General features: G+C 44.3%; 3 non-coding genes across 3 annotated transcripts; all 3 read left to right on the top strand.

Moving 5' to 3' along the window:
• Positions 1 to 6,238: 6,238 nt before the first annotated feature.
• TRNAV-CAC (transfer RNA valine (anticodon CAC)) lies at positions 6,239 to 6,311 on the top strand. The gene has a single exon. It is a non-coding gene; the product is annotated as a tRNA-Val (tRNA).
• A 2,208-nt stretch (positions 6,312 to 8,519) lies between these two features.
• On the top strand, positions 8,520 to 8,593 carry TRNAN-GUU (transfer RNA asparagine (anticodon GUU)). The gene has a single exon. It is a non-coding gene; the product is annotated as a tRNA-Asn (tRNA).
• Positions 8,594 to 16,523: 7,930 nt separating this feature from the next.
• Positions 16,524 to 16,596, top strand: TRNAV-CAC (transfer RNA valine (anticodon CAC)). The gene has a single exon. It is a non-coding gene; the product is annotated as a tRNA-Val (tRNA).
• Positions 16,597 to 17,126: the final 530 nt, after the last annotated feature.

The raw sequence follows: 17,126 nt of genomic DNA on the forward strand, positions 1-17,126 counted from the left end.
ACTCAACATTAATAAGGGGGATTAATACAGGAAGAATATTGAATTTTTAGCACGGAATAGGCAGCTTTCTTTCATTGGTATCCTCAAGGTTCTAAATAACTGAAAAAATTCAAACAAATGTCCTTCAGGGATGGCTGAAATCAGACTACAGAAAGCAGAGGAGAGACATAGCATTACAAACAAGCAACAAAGTCAGCAACATGAGCACTTGTGACAACCCTACAAATCAAGATTTAAGCCTTCCAGAACTGTAAGCCAGTTCGGTCCTTAATAAAAATGGATGAGGAGCAATGACTTCATGCACAGATACATACCCTGGAGACTCAAAAGCATATCACAGATTTACTCCGAGTTTCATTAATGAGCTTCCTTCAAGGACCTAATGTGGCTTACTTATTTCATTTTGTTTCCCTCACTGTCAGTTGCTGTTAAAACATATCGTTGCCTCTGCTTTCACCTTAAATCATGCCCACTAGTTTGATGAATTTTTTTCCCTTTAAACATATTTTCTCAGAAGCAAAACAATATACTTTCTCTTCCTTGGGAGAGAATAGACAAAGTAGGCCTCTAAAAATTTAAATTAATTAAAAATTAATTCCGCAAGTCATTTCAGGAAAGTAATAATCACTCGTATAAATTTAAAATAAGAAAATTAAGAACTTCTGGGAAGAATGCTTTACTACTTATGCTTTCAATGTGGTATTTATATAAGGAAAAATTTTGTTGTGGAATTGGTGACAAGGAACAATAACAGATTTAGCTGTAGATTACATTAATGGTCTTGACTACTCGGAACAACAGTGAGAAACGAAATGAAATGGATCACAAAGATGACCCTTAATACTTTTAAGCAATTTAAATAATTTATACATTTTACATATAATGACATTTAAAATGTTTATGTCATGTCATGTGCTTTTATCGAGGTTGCTCAGAAAAATTAGATTGGTTTAATAATTTTGGTCTAAAAACGACTATATATATATTTTCAGATTATGTTATGATGCAGAAAATAATGGTGGTGTAATATACTGTTACGTAAGCCTTGGCTTTATTTTGGCTTGAAAATCTGAGTTACGTTGGACTTCCTAAACTTCCTGTACTGGTTGTACTGGTTAAATAAGCAAACGTATCCAATAAGTTTTCAACGACTAAAAATTTAAATTTACGTGTTGAAGTATATTAAATATACTAGTCAAGTACATTAAATATACTAATATCTTTAAAGAGGAATGAATACTTGTAATTCTAGAAACCAGACGACTCAATTATTCCACTGACAAGTTTTGGTAAATATTTTTAGGCGTCATCTAATATATGATTCCATATATACCAATATATGATTCCAACATTCCCATGTTCCAACATGCGTCAGCTTAAATTACGAGTTCAAGATCTAGGGTTAACTTCAATCCTTTGACTAACAGTAAATTGATTTAATTAACGAGCCATCTTTTGGTTGCCTGCAAATTCTCTCTGTCTTTGTCCTTCCCGTTTGCCCTAATTTCACGATTGGTCGGTTGACAACAGTGCTTTCGTTGGGGAAGGCTGTTGTTTTCTGGGTTCACATATATTTCTATAGTTTGTAGGTTTGTGGCTGGTGCTGTGGCTATTCTTATGTGTTCCCTTGACAAAAGTTCAGTAGAGGGGCTTGTGTTTTCACTGCTCTGACACGTCAGAATCATAACCTTAATGCTGCGCGCTGCACGGCTTCTGAAACCTTCTCAAAGCGCCTCCTTGCTTCTTGTTACACATTCATTTTTTGCATGGCACTTGCTTTTTATCACAGCAAGCACCAGAATCCAGCTTGGCAAAGAAATGATATCATTGAAAAGAATGTAGAATAATCTAATGTTGGCAGGTTTTACTATGTAAATTACACCTCAATGAAGCTTACTTTAAAAAAAAAAAAAAAAGGACAAACAAAACCAAATGGTGACAGGATGGAGAGCACTGGAAATTCTTATTCATTTCTGGAAAGGGTATAAAAAAGTTCCACAGGTTGGAAGAAAATTTGGCAGCATCCACTGAGGGCCATACATACACAGTTATATGCTGTGGCCCAGAAATCGTACTTTTAGCTGTGCTATACCTTTGACCTGTGCTCTCCAACATGATAGGTGCAAGCCACATGTAGCTACTGAACACTTGAAAGTTGCTAGGGCCACAGGCTGTAATGATAATATTTTGATGTAGTAAGTCTCCTAAAACATTAAAATAGATTAAAATAGAAAATTCAAAATTCCTTGTGACAGGTTTGAAAACTAATAAAGGGAAACGTCACTCAGATGAAGTGGGGAGACCAGAAGTGGGAGCTCTCATGGGGTACCGCTCAAGTTCAAAGACAGGAAGTATCGTCAATTACAAACCCAAACAGAAGAAGCATCAACAGGAAGAATCATCGATTACAGGCCCCAACAGAAAAACATATTCGTTGCATCTCCTGCAGGAAATCAGCAACTTGGCAATGAGAAACCGTCATCACCCTGAACTTTCACTTTTCTCCAGCGGACTTGGGTTCAAAACAACCTCCCTCAGCTTCCTCCTCTCTCTCTCTCTGTAAAATAAGGTTCCTTCCTCTCCTTTGTTTGTGGGACTTGCCTATGGCTTTTGCTATAGCTTGCTTGTCCTGAATTGCCATTCTTCCGCTATTCCTGAATAAACGCTTTTTGCTGGAAAAAAACAAAAAACAAACCCCCCCCCCCCAACTTTTATATATTTTCATTTTTACAAATTTTTAAAATTGATTTCGTGTATTTGTTTTTGGCTGCGTTGGGTCTTCGTTGCTGGGCGAGGGCTCTCTCTAGTTGCGGTGATTGGGGGCTGCTCTTCACTGTGGTGGTTTCTCTTGTTGCGGAGCACGGGCTCTAGGCGGGCAGGCGTCAGTAGTTGTGGCATGAGGGCTCAGTAGTTGTGGCTCACGGGCTCTAGAGCATAGGCTCAGTAGTTGGGGTGCACGGGCTTAGTGGCCCCACAGCATGTGGGATCCTCCCGGAACAGGGCTCGACCCCGTGTCCCCTGCCTTGGCAGGCGGATTCTTAACCAATGCGCAACCAGGGAAACCCCCAAAAGTATTATTTTGAAAGTCAACACTGGCATTATTCTGTTGGAATGGGGTGCTCTAGAAAAATGTGTATGTCCACCAAAAGTCATAAAAAAATGTTCGTACCATTTCAGAATATCCTCAACTGGAAACAACTGAAATGTCCAACAGTTCAAAACTATGTGGAGTTATATTCTTACAAGGCATACACACAGAGACAAAGAACTACGTGAAAAATAGGGTTAAATTTCATAGACATAATGTTGAGTGAAAGAAGTCACACCCATGCCCCTCCATCCCCCCAAACCCAGTGCATGCCCTGTGATTCAATTTATGTGAAAGTAACAGGCAGAGAGGTTGGGAGGGGTATGTGTGTGATTACTCTGAGCTCTTGCATGGGAAGAGTCATGAGGAAGCCTTCTGCGGTCTGGTAATTGTGCATACCTTAGTTATTTAGGTTGCTTCGTCAGTTATTCAGGTTGGTGTACACTGGTAATGGTTTGGGAAGTGTACACTCTTTGTACTTTATGCATATCATGCCTCATTGTTTTAAAGTTTAATGCCACTTGGTTATTGTTACAGTGATGTTGATACTTTTTCTTCTGCTTTGTCCTGGGCTAGGAGGGAAAGTAAGTTCAAAGTAGTTACTGTGATATTTTTGCTGTCCTCAGATTTTTGGCTTCCCTTCACTATCGGATATCTGACTACTTACGCATATGCTGCTCACAACCATTACCTTAAGCTGACATTCCACTGTTAACACTGTGTCAAAGAGAGAACCACGTGTTCATGACCAAATCTGCTCTTTTAAGAATAAATATGAGTAAAGAAATGTGGGCGGTATATGAAATTGAGAAATTTTATGAAGTAGTAAAGTAGAAAGTAGAAAGTAGTTCATTTAGGCTTAACTAACTCACAGGTGCCAAAGGGGGACACTGGCAGGTAGTACACAAAGAATAGCCGCCACATGCATTTCACCACTAAACTCTCAAGAATTTTTGAGCATCCACACATAGCCAAAAGCGTTTACCTGATTAGCTCGGAACTTCACTAGATTAAACCCTCCTGATGAGCTGTTTGATGGCTTTCAGCTATCTGTTCTTCCAGGAAAGGGAAAACTCCCCTTTCTCAGGCTTTGTGTGTGTGTGTCTGTGTGTGTGTGTGTGTGTGTGTGTGTGTGTGTGTGTTTCCTCTCTTCTCTTTTCTGGCTTTTTTATAAATCCTGCCTTTGTTTAATGACAACATCCTAATAACTGTTTCCCATTTTTATTAGTAACCATGTGAGCTAACTCATTCAAAATCTCTTTACTACTTGAAGTAAGCCAGAAAGAGAAAAACAAATATCGTATATTAACGCATATATGTGGAACCTAGAAAAATGGTTCAGATGACCCGGTTTGCCGGGCAGAAAGAGAGACACAGCTGTAGAGAACAAACATATGGACCCCAACGGGGGGGGGAAAGCGGCAGAGGGGTTGGTGGTGGTGGGATGCGTTGGGAGATTGGGATTGACATATATACACTAATATATATAAAATAACTATTAAGAACCTGCTGTATTAAAAATATTTTTTTAAATTCAAAAATAATCTCTTTACTACTAATGTTGAAGTATGATTTTCATATTCACATGTGTATACACTATGTTGGTAGCTTTGAAATCTATTCTTGGGTGGAGACTGCCATGGAACGGGAAAGTTTAGGCCTTCAATGGTTGGAAGATAGGTCCTTCTTAGTCTTTAAAGAGACAGTTTCCAGTTAGTATGTGTTTAACAAACGCATCGTCATTCTCTCTGCGTCTAACGTCGTTGCTTCTCCAATGGTCCTGTTTACTCTTTCTCCTCTTCTTCTTCATTTCATTAATGAGTTTGGGGAGGTTTGTAGGCCTACCTTTCAATCTTCTCTTCCTTTTGATATATTGGAGGTTGAACAAGGAAGGGATGCAAATCTCAGTGAAGTTTTCTCAGTTACCCGTGAGCATGGTGGCCAAGGGGAGGGGCTCTGGAGGCAAACTGCTTGGGTCTGAGTGCTGGCTCTCACTGTCACGGGGGTGGGGGTGGGGGTGGGGGGGTGAGACCCTGGAAAGGTTAGCTCAGCTTTTCAGTGCCTCAGTGTTCTCATCTGCAACAAGGGGTGGTAAAGTCCTACACTATCTTCCAGGGTTGTTACGTGGACTTGGTAAGTGATTCCACAGTAAAGCACTGAGGAACAGTGCTGGTCACTGAGTAAAGCTCGAGAAAGCTGGTATTATCGTTATTATGAAGTCTTTTATTTCCCCTTCTAACTGTACCACTGCTGACTTTCAACATTCCCCAGAACAAACTGCGATTGTTTAAATGTTTAGCTGACCTCTTCTCCCTCATATTAGTGGCCTGCATCTGGGAAATTGGTTGCTTTGGATGGTGATCGAACTGGTGATCTAAAGGCAGTGGGGGACTGGATCCAGCTTCATCAGATTCTTGGACCTTGGGCAGGCATGACGATCGTTTAGCTCATGGTAGACAATCTCTTGCACATGTTTCTATAGCAAGAGCTTTTCATAGATAGTCAGACATACCTCAAGTATTATAAGGAAAGTGCAAGTATGTACCAGTGACCTGTCTTTTTGGTTGTTGTTGTTTGAAGAAATCAAAGGAAGAAAATAGAATTTACCTGGGAGTTGTAGATTTCCTCCTTCAGGTATGACGGAGTGTTTGTAGCAAGCTAGCATTCACCCTGAAGACGACTCAATCCAGTCTGGATGAAAGGAATTCTGTTTGAAGGCTTTGGAGAAATGCAGCTAGGACCCACAGGATCCGCTCCAGAGAGAGAGAAGCTCACTGGAATGAACTTAATTCTCTACCTTTTCCCCTTAGGCCCAAAGGGCACTCGCCCGAACCCCCGGCTCCCGCGGCTTCTGGGAGCTGAGGAGTCAGCAGCGGGGGCGACCCCTGCACTCGGGGGCATAGCCGTGGATCCGAGGACTCTGCGGTCGGTGCGGGAGCCCGAAGGCCGACTGTGGGAGGCTCGGGGGTCCTCCCTTCGGGCCAGGCGAGGAACCCTGAAAGCAGGGCCTCTCGGAAGCCGCAGTCTCCTTGCCTGAGAGATCTCGGGGCTTCAAGGTTCATTCTGCAGTTTAAAAAGTTGGCGACTAGGATAGTGGTGGCAGGACCTACGGATTTCAGGGATGCGCCACTGAGCGGCAGCACCCGCCGTGTTTCCGTAGTGTAGCGGTTATCACGTTCGCCTCACACGCGAAAGGTCCCCGGTTCGAAACCGGGCGGAAACAAACGTCCTTCCTTTCTGAAGGTTTTTACCTTCCCATTCCAAAAACCAAAACGGGCGAAAGGCAGGGGGTGAGGCGGCGGGCGCAGCCTCAGTTTCCATCCCCAAGGTACAGGCCAGGGGTTCCCTTACTGCCTGAGAGCCTGCTCAGCACCAGGAACCCGCCCGCCTTTCTCTGCTCTGAGGCACCGCGGAGCGCAGGCCACAGCCAGCTAATCCAAGTGGGCAAAGGACACGGCTGACTTCGGGTCAGTTTTACATCCAGAAATCCCCTCACCTACTAAGCAGGCGCCTAAACCTCTTCCACATGTTCACACGAGTTATGTCTCTGAAAAGCAAGGAGTTCATCCCTGTGAAGCACACTTGGCTTTCCCCCACCTCGGCACACCTACGCAACAGTTTGATCTGCGTGACGCCACAAAAGAGACCGAACCCGACTGTGCACCGGGGACCCGAGCCAAAGACACGGAAATGAACAATGTCAGGCTCCACGAATTGAGCCGGTCGCGGAGGGGAAGGAGCCCGTACCGGTGCCGTCTCCAGGAGAGCCCCCAGAGCCAGGGCAGAGATCAGGAAGTGGACGGATCCGCCCATCACCTGCTGACATCCCAGTCGGCACCTGACTCAAGGGAAAAGCGAGGTTCGGAAAGAGAGCAGGACCTTGGCTCGGCAGCACACAGCGCTGAAGCTAGACCAGGACGGACCTTGTGTCCTGTCTCAGGGCCCAAGGCGTCGCCCAAGACTGGAGAGGTGAAGGGTGATGAGCAGCCGGGCAAGGGCTGGGAGCCTTGCACCGCTGCATTCAGCCCTGGGCTTCTGGGAAATCTCCGTTCCTGCTCTCCGGGTCTCTGAAGTTTAGTCTTGACTGCTACAGTTTTCACCTGGAGACGCTACGTCGAGGCCCCTCAATGGTTCCCTGGTGGTCTAGTGGCTAGGATTCGGCGCTTTCACCGCTGCGGCCCGGGTTCGATTCCCGGTCAGGGAAGCCTCTGCAAGATTTTTTTTTTTTTTTTTTTTTTCTTTTTTTTCCCCTTCAGCGTCTCCACTGGCAGGAGTCTTCCTCTTCCTGCCCCGACCAGAGCTGTGTTTTGCTTCAAGGTTCAGATGCAGAAGAGCTTCTGCACTGAGTCCCCAAATGCCGGCGAGTCCCGGCCTCAGGGTCCTTGACATCGCGCAGGCTGGAGGACGTGAGATGTAATGAACAGCCTGGGCTGGCCGGCTCTCGCCTCGGCTCTTTTCCCCCTGCGTGTTACAAACCCGAAGTCTTATTTACCGCGTTTTCATCCCAAGAGAATCGGAGACTCGAGTTCCAAACATTCATTAAGAACCAAAACCAAAGCCCTTTGAAACATACAAGAAAGTTGCAAGAGGAGTAACATCGTATATTCTGTACGTAAGTGCACAGTAAACATTTTCCCACGTCGGGTTTCTCACTCTCTCTCCGTACATAAGAATGGCGACACCACTTGAGAGTTCCTTGCAGACCTCTCCACTCAAGATTGCTCCTTTCGTTTGGCGTGTCTCTCAAAGGCAGCTTCTGCGGGACTTGTCCTCCAAGACCAGGGGAAGCCTCTGTCCTCGCGAGGAGGCCCCCTTGCCCTTTCAGGAACCTGAAATCCGTCCTCTTCAGGCTGTAGAGAAGCTTCAAGAGGAGTTTTATTCAGCTCCCCCCGAAGTGCAGGCAGGCCAGGCACGTTCTGTGCTAGTAGGAATCCCCCCCGGGCCGGCTGCCCTCCGGTCTCCTTCCCGCTTGCCTTGGCGGGCAGTGGGGTCTTGGGTCAGCCTGAGCGCTGGAACCGCCTACCTCGCGAAAGGCCCTTCTGGGAAGTGCAGCTGCCCCTTGGCTGTTGCCTGGATCTCTGTGGCCTGCACGGAGCGTAAAGGGTTCTGACAGGACACAAAGGTGACGAATCCTTCCCTGTAGTGAGTGGGAGGATGAGAGGACCAGATGGGAAATGCGTCCAAGGGAGGGGGTGTATTCTCAAGTGCTTGTCAGAATTGTCTGCATGGGTGGCTGCCCTATGATAATAGTGCTTAGTGTTGTCTTTTCCTGACCTCGACCCAGTCGCAGGTCCAGTGGGATCGGCTGCTCTAAACTTTCCGTTTTTCCGAAGCTTTGGAACTGGTACCGTTTTCCTGCGAGAAAGGCGGCACAGCCCAGGAATTAGTCAGTGTCTACTCCATAGAGAGGCCAGGAGAGGGGCGTGCTGCTGTCTCTGTGGCGCAATGGGTTAGCGCGTTCGGCTGTTAATCGAGAGGTTGGTGGTTCGAGCCCACCCAGGGACGGTGGGAGAGGTTTTTAGAACCCCTTCAGCGTTTTCCGTGCTGATTACCATTGCAGGTGTTCCATGCTGATTATCACCTGTACATCTGCTCCCACAAAGTTTACCGAACTGCATTCGGGGTCCTATCCACCTCACTGCCTGCTGCCAGTCTTGGGCCACACTCCCCTTCCCAGCTCTATTGTCTGTCGTCTCTATTGGACCCTATAGCTGCCTATCTTTCGGCCTCCTGAAAGAGATCGAGGAAGCCACGGTCAGGTGGGATAGTCTTTATTCTGCCAAGTCTACAGACTTGGACAAGAAAGTTATATTTTATGTGTCTCAAGTTTTTCCGCTGTGAACGTTAGTAATTGTTCTATGAATGATGTTATCGGTGAACTCATCATCATAATTCTCCTCTGCATTATTTTTGATAAAGGCATTTCTTCCATGGTTGTGTAGTATTTGGTTTCATGGTTTCACGATGACGAATAGGCTGCAACCATCATTATTGTACACACACCTCTGACCACTCGTGCAGGTGTTTCCAGAGCGTAGAGAACTGCAAGTGCAAGTGCTACCTTTAGTGTTTCTATGCTTCTAATGTTGGCAAATCCTTCAAGTTTGCCCTCCACGGAAGTGGCACTGAATCATATTCCATTTTATTTTCCAGTCTTTCAATGTCCCTTTCTTCGTTTACTTGCCAACACAGCACTCTTTCTATACATCTCTCTATGATAGTCTAACTAATAAAGGGAGCAGTGCCCTCCCGACATAACTAAGGGGAAGGACAACAGAGGGACACTGTGGGCAGTACACAGAGATAGTCTATTGCATACGTTCGAAAGCTCAACATTCAGTATTTTTAAAGTCTCCCAATAACTGTAATGGTTCTCTCTGCAGACCTAGTCAACAGGGTCCAGAGAAGACTGCCCAGAGTGACCTCTTTGACAACGTCCTGCCAAGCAACTTATCCAAAGAGAAGAATCTCGCTGATCCCAGAGGTTTTTGCCTTCTCCCCTTTTCTCTTTTATTTATACATTTTAGTTATACTTTGAATTTGATGCAAACAATCTAATGCCTGTCCTTCCTCCTATAAAATGGGGAATTCGCATGGGAAGAAGTGTTTCTATGTTATTCCTTGACCGTTTTTTTGGCTGTGACGATAAAAATTAGCCCATCTAAGACACTTCGTGGGAGCCAACAGAATCCTGCCCCCCACAAGTTCCTGCTTCAGACCTGGACCCTTAGAGCTATTGGCTCGTGTTTGCTCTGTTCTGTTAAATCTCATGTGCAGGAATTGAGCATTTTGGCTTTTTCATACTGTGTGGTTACTGGACACGGATTTTGTCTCTCTCCCTCCCTCTCATTTGTGCACCACTAATTTCTCGTCTCAGTGCGGGATTCTGGTTTTAATTTTAGGAAGTGAACTTCTGGGGATAATCCCTGTTGGGTGGCGGTTGACAGGGATCCATTCCCTGGTAGGTAGAAGATGACAGCTAATCCGGGCCATGAGTCTTTTTTGTCTGATGCTTGTCCTGAGGATTCTGGTGTTTCCTGGTATGAGACACCGCAGCAGTGAGAAGCTGTCCACCTCTTGTCTTTCCACTATTTGCTAAAAACCACGTGGGCCCAGTCAACCCTTGTCAATAACTGCAAAAGTGTAGTAGCTACAATAAGGACGATCTTAATATGCAATGGTTCCCTCATAAGGAACTCAACATTAATAAGGGGGATTAATACAGGAAGAATATTGAATTTTTAGCACGGAATAGGCAGCTTTCTTTCATTGGTATCCTCAAGGTTCTAAATAACTGAAAAAATTCAAACAAATGTCCTTCAGGGATGGCTGAAATCAGACTACAGAAAGCAGAGGAGAGACATAGCATTACAAACAAGCAACAAAGTCAGCAACATGAGCACTTGTGACAACCCTACAAATCAAGATTTAAGCCTTCCAGAACTGTAAGCCAGTTCGGTCCTTAATAAAAATGGATGAGGAGCAATGACTTCATGCACAGATACATACCCTGGAGACTCAAAAGCATATCACAGATTTACTCCGAGTTTCATTAATGAGCTTCCTTCAAGGACCTAATGTGGCTTACTTATTTCATTTTGTTTCCCTCACTGTCAGTTGCTGTTAAAACATATCGTTGCCTCTGCTTTCACCTTAAATCATGCCCACTAGTTTGATGAATTTTTTTCCCTTTAAACATATTTTCTCAGAAGCAAAACAATATACTTTCTCTTCCTTGGGAGAGAATAGACAAAGTAGGCCTCTAAAAATTTAAATTAATTAAAAATTAATTCCGCAAGTCATTTCAGGAAAGTAATAATCACTCGTATAAATTTAAAATAAGAAAATTAAGAACTTCTGGGAAGAATGCTTTACTACTTATGCTTTCAATGTGGTATTTATATAAGGAAAAATTTTGTTGTGGAATTGGTGACAAGGAACAATAACAGATTTAGCTGTAGATTACATTAATGGTCTTGACTACTCGGAACAACAGTGAGAAACGAAATGAAATGGATCACAAAGATGACCCTTAATACTTTTAAGCAATTTAAATAATTTATACATTTTACATATAATGACATTTAAAATGTTTATGTCATGTCATGTGCTTTTATCGAGGTTGCTCAGAAAAATTAGATTGGTTTAATAATTTTGGTCTAAAAACGACTATATATATATTTTCAGATTATGTTATGATGCAGAAAATAATGGTGGTGTAATATACTGTTACGTAAGTCTTGGCTTTATTTTGGCTTGAAAATCTGAGTTACGTTGGACTTCCTAAACTTCCTGTACTGGTTGTACTGGTTAAATAAGCAAACGTATCCAATAAGTTTTCAACGACTAAAAATTTAAATTTACGTGTTGAAGTATATTAAATATACTAGTCAAGTACATTAAATATACTAATATCTTTAAAGAGGAATGAATACTTGTAATTCTAGAAACCAGACGACTCAATTATTCCACTGACAAGTTTTGGTAAATATTTTTAGGCGTCATCTAATATATGATTCCATATATACCAATATATGATTCCAACATTCCCATGTTCCAACATGCGTCAGCTTAAATTACGAGTTCAAGATCTAGGGTTAACTTCAATCCTTTGACTAACAGTAAATTGATTTAATTAACGAGCCATCTTTTGGTTGCCTGCAAATTCTCTCTGTCTTTGTCCTTCCCGTTTGCCCTAATTTCACGATTGGTCGGTTGACAACAGTGCTTTCGTTGGGGAAGGCTGTTGTTTTCTGGGTTCACATATATTTCTATAGTTTGTAGGTTTGTGGCTGGTGCTGTGGCTATTCTTATGTGTTCCCTTGACAAAAGTTCAGTAGAGGGGCTTGTGTTTTCACTGCTCTGACACGTCAGAATCATAACCTTAATGCTGCGCGCTGCACGGCTTCTGAAACCTTCTCAAAGCGCCTCCTTGCTTCTTGTTACACATTCATTTTTTGCATGGCACTTGCTTTTTATCACAGCAAGCACCAGAATCCAGCTTGGCAAAGAAATGATATCATTGAAAAGAATGTAGAATAATCTAATGTTGGCAGGTTTTACTATGTAAATTACACCTCAATGAAGCTTACTTTAAAAAAAAAAAAAAAAAGGACAAACAAAACCAAATGGTGACAGGATGGAGAGCACTGGAAATTCTTATTCATTTCTGGAAAGGGTATAAAAAAGTTCCACAGGTTGGAAGAAAATTTGGCAGCATCCACTGAGGGCCATACATACACAGTTATATGCTGTGGCCCAGAAATCGTACTTTTAGCTGTGCTATACCTTTGACCTGTGCTCTCCAACATGATAGGTGCAAGCCACATGTAGCTACTGAACACTTGAAAGTTGCTAGGGCCACAGGCTGTAATGATAATATTTTGATGTAGTAAGTCTCCTAAAACATTAAAATAGATTAAAATAGAAAATTCAAAATTCCTTGTGACAGGTTTGAAAACTAATAAAGGGAAACGTCACTCAGATGAAGTGGGGAGACCAGAAGTGGGAGCTCTCATGGGGTACCGCTCAAGTTCAAAGACAGGAAGTATCGTCAATTACAAACCCAAACAGAAGAAGCATCAACAGGAAGAATCATCGATTACAGGCCCCAACAGAAAAACATATTCGTTGCATCTCCTGCAGGAAATCAGCAACTTGGCAATGAGAAACCGTCATCACCCTGAACTTTCACTTTTCTCCAGCGGACTTGGGTTCAAAACAACCTCCCTCAGCTTCCTCCTCTCTCTCTCTCTGTAAAATAAGGTTCCTTCCTCTCCTTTGTTTGTGGGACTTGCCTATGGCTTTTGCTATAGCTTGCTTGTCCTGAATTGCCATTCTTCCGCTATTCCTGAATAAACGCTTTTTGCTGGAAAAAAACAAAAAACAAACCCCCCCCCCCCCAACTTTTATATATTTTCATTTTTACAAATTTTTAAAATTGATTTCGTGTATTTGTTTTTGGCTGCGTTGGGTCTTCGTTGCTGGGCGAGGGCTCTCTCTAGTTGCGGTGATTGGGGGCTGCTCTTCACTGTGGTGGTTTCTCTTGTTGCGGAGCACGGGCTCTAGGCGGGCAGGCGTCAGTAGTTGTGGCATGAGGGCTCAGTAGTTGTGGCTCACGGGCTCTAGAGCATAGGCTCAGTAGTTGGGGTGCACGGGCTTAGTGGCCCCACAGCATGTGGGATCCTCCCGGAACAGGGCTCGACCCCGTGTCCCCTGCCTTGGCAGGCGGATTCTTAACCAATGCGCAACCAGGGAAACCCCCAAAAGTATTATTTTGAAAGTCAACACTGGCATTATTCTGTTGGAATGGGGTGCTCTAGAAAAATGTGTATGTCCACCAAAAGTCATAAAAAAATGTTCGTACCATTTCAGAATATCCTCAACTGGAAACAACTGAAATGTCCAACAGTTCAAAACTATGTGGAGTTATATTCTTACAAGGCATACACACAGAGACAAAGAACTACGTGAAAAATAGGGTTAAATTTCATAGACATAATGTTGAGTGAAAGAAGTCACACCCATGCCCCTCCATCCCCCCAAACCCAGTGCATGCCCTGTGATTCAATTTATGTGAAAGTAACAGGCAGAGAGGTTGGGAGGGGTATGTGTGTGATTACTCTGAGCTCTTGCATGGGAAGAGTCATGAGGAAGCCTTCTGCGGTCTGGTAATTGTGCATACCTTAGTTATTTAGGTTGCTTCGTCAGTTATTCAGGTTGGTGTACACTGGTAATGGTTTGGGAAGTGTACACTCTTTGTACTTTATGCATATCATGCCTCATTGTTTTAAAGTTTAATGCCACTTGGTTATTGTTACAGTGATGTTGATACTTTTTCTTCTGCTTTGTCCTGGGCTAGGAGGGAAAGTAAGTTCAAAGTAGTTACTGTGATATTTTTGCTGTCCTCAGATTTTTGGCTTCCCTTCACTATCGGATATCTGACTACTTACGCATATGCTGCTCACAACCATTACCTTAAGCTGACATTCCACTGTTAACACTGTGTCAAAGAGAGAACCACGTGTTCATGACCAAATCTGCTCTTTTAAGAATAAATATGAGTAAAGAAATGTGGGCGGTATATGAAATTGAGAAATTTTATGAAGTAGTAAAGTAGAAAGTAGAAAGTAGTTCATTTAGGCTTAACTAACTCACAGGTGCCAAAGGGGGACACTGGCAGGTAGTACACAAAGAATAGCCGCCACATGCATTTCACCACTAAACTCTCAAGAATTTTTGAGCATCCACACATAGCCAAAAGCGTTTACCTGATTAGCTCGGAACTTCACTAGATTAAACCCTCCTGATGAGCTGTTTGATGGCTTTCAGCTATCTGTTCTTCCAGGAAAGGGAAAACTCCCCTTTCTCAGGCTTTGTGTGTGTGTGTCTGTGTGTGTGTGTGTGTGTGTGTGTGTGTGTGTGTGTTTCCTCTCTTCTCTTTTCTGGCTTTTTTATAAATCCTGCCTTTGTTTAATGACAACATCCTAATAACTGTTTCCCATTTTTATTAGTAACCATGTGAGCTAACTCATTCAAAATCTCTTTACTACTTGAAGTAAGCCAGAAAGAGAAAAACAAATATCGTATATTAACGCATATATGTGGAACCTAGAAAAATGGTTCAGATGACCCGGTTTGCCGGGCAGAAAGAGAGACACAGCTGTAGAGAACAAACATATGGACCCCAACGGGGGGGGGAAAGCGGCAGAGGGGTTGGTGGTGGTGGGATGCGTTGGGAGATTGGGATTGACATATATACACTAATATATATAAAATAACTATTAAGAACCTGCTGTATTAAAAATATTTTTTTAAATTCAAAAATAATCTCTTTACTACTAATGTTGAAGTATGATTTTCATATTCACATGTGTATACACTATGTTGGTAGCTTTGAAATCTATTCTTGGGTGGAGACTGCCATGGAACGGGAAAGTTTAGGCCTTCAATGGTTGGAAGATAGGTCCTTCTTAGTCTTTAAAGAGACAGTTTCCAGTTAGTATGTGTTTAACAAACGCATCGTCATTCTCTCTGCGTCTAACGTCGTTGCTTCTCCAATGGTCCTGTTTACTCTTTCTCCTCTTCTTCTTCATTTCATTAATGAGTTTGGGGAGGTTTGTAGGCCTACCTTTCAATCTTCTCTTCCTTTTGATATATTGGAGGTTGAACAAGGAAGGGATGCAAATCTCAGTGAAGTTTTCTCAGTTACCCGTGAGCATGGTGGCCAAGGGGAGGGGCTCTGGAGGCAAACTGCTTGGGTCTGAGTGCTGGCTCTCACTGTCACGGGGGTGGGGGTGGGGGTGGGGGGGTGAGACCCTGGAAAGGTTAGCTCAGCTTTTCAGTGCCTCAGTGTTCTCATCTGCAACAAGGGGTGGTAAAGTCCTACACTATCTTCCAGGGTTGTTACGTGGACTTGGTAAGTGATTCCACAGTAAAGCACTGAGGAACAGTGCTGGTCACTGAGTAAAGCTCGAGAAAGCTGGTATTATCGTTATTATGAAGTCTTTTATTTCCCCTTCTAACTGTACCACTGCTGACTTTCAACATTCCCCAGAACAAACTGCGATTGTTTAAATGTTTAGCTGACCTCTTCTCCCTCATATTAGTGGCCTGCATCTGGGAAATTGGTTGCTTTGGATGGTGATCGAACTGGTGATCTAAAGGCAGTGGGGGACTGGATCCAGCTTCATCAGATTCTTGGACCTTGGGCAGGCATGACGATCGTTTAGCTCATGGTAGACAATCTCTTGCACATGTTTCTATAGCAAGAGCTTTTCATAGATAGTCAGACATACCTCAAGTATTATAAGGAAAGTGCAAGTATGTACCAGTGACCTGTCTTTTTGGTTGTTGTTGTTTGAAGAAATCAAAGGAAGAAAATAGAATTTACCTGGGAGTTGTAGATTTCCTCCTTCAGGTATGACGGAGTGTTTGTAGCAAGCTAGCATTCACCCTGAAGACGACTCAATCCAGTCTGGATGAAAGGAATTCTGTTTGAAGGCTTTGGAGAAATGCAGCTAGGACCCACAGGATCCGCTCCAGAGAGAGAGAAGCTCACTGGAATGAACTTAATTCTCTACCTTTTCCCCTTAGGCCCAAAGGGCACTCGCCCGAACCCCCGGCTCCCGCGGCTTCTGGGAGCTGAGGAGTCAGCAGCGGGGGCGACCCCTGCACTCGGGGGCATAGCCGTGGATCCGAGGACTCTGCGGTCGGTGCGGGAGCCCGAAGGCCGACTGTGGGAGGCTCGGGGGTCCTCCCTTCGGGCCAGGCGAGGAACCCTGAAAGCAGGGCCTCTCGGAAGCCGCAGTCTCCTTGCCTGAGAGATCTCGGGGCTTCAAGGTTCATTCTGCAGTTTAAAAAGTTGGCGACTAGGATAGTGGTGGCAGGACCTACGGATTTCAGGGATGCGCCACTGAGCGGCAGCACCCGCCGTGTTTCCGTAGTGTAGCGGTTATCACGTTCGCCTCACACGCGAAAGGTCCCCGGTTCGAAACCGGGCGGAAACAAACGTCCTTCCTTTCTGAAGGTTTTTACCTTCCCATTCCAAAAACCAAAACGGGCGAAAGGCAGGGGGTGAGGCGGCGGGCGCAGCCTCAGTTTCCATCCCCAAGGTACAGGCCAGGGGTTCCCTTACTGCCTGAGAGCCTGCTCAGCACCAGGAACCCGCCCGCCTTTCTCTGCTCTGAGGCACCGCGGAGCGCAGGCCACAGCCAGCTAATCCAAGTGGGCAAAGGACACGGCTGACTTCGGGTCAGTTTTACATCCAGAAATCCCCTCACCTACTAAGCAGGCGCCTAAACCTCTTCCACATGTTCACACGAGTTATGTCTCTGAAAAGCAAGGAGTTCATCCCTGTGAAGCACACTTGGCTTTCCCCCACCTCGGCACACCTACGCAACAGTTTGATCTGCGTGACGCCACAAAAGAGACCGAACCCGACTGTGCACCGGGGACCCGAGCCAAAGACACGGAAATGAACAATGTCAGGCTCCACGAATTGAGCCGGTCGCGGAGGGGAAGGAGCCCGTACCGGTGC

The sequence above is a fragment of the Eschrichtius robustus genome, chromosome 3, assembly GCF_028021215.1.
Source record: "Eschrichtius robustus isolate mEscRob2 chromosome 3, mEscRob2.pri, whole genome shotgun sequence".
NCBI classification, from domain to species: Eukaryota; Metazoa; Chordata; class Mammalia; order Artiodactyla; family Eschrichtiidae; genus Eschrichtius; species Eschrichtius robustus.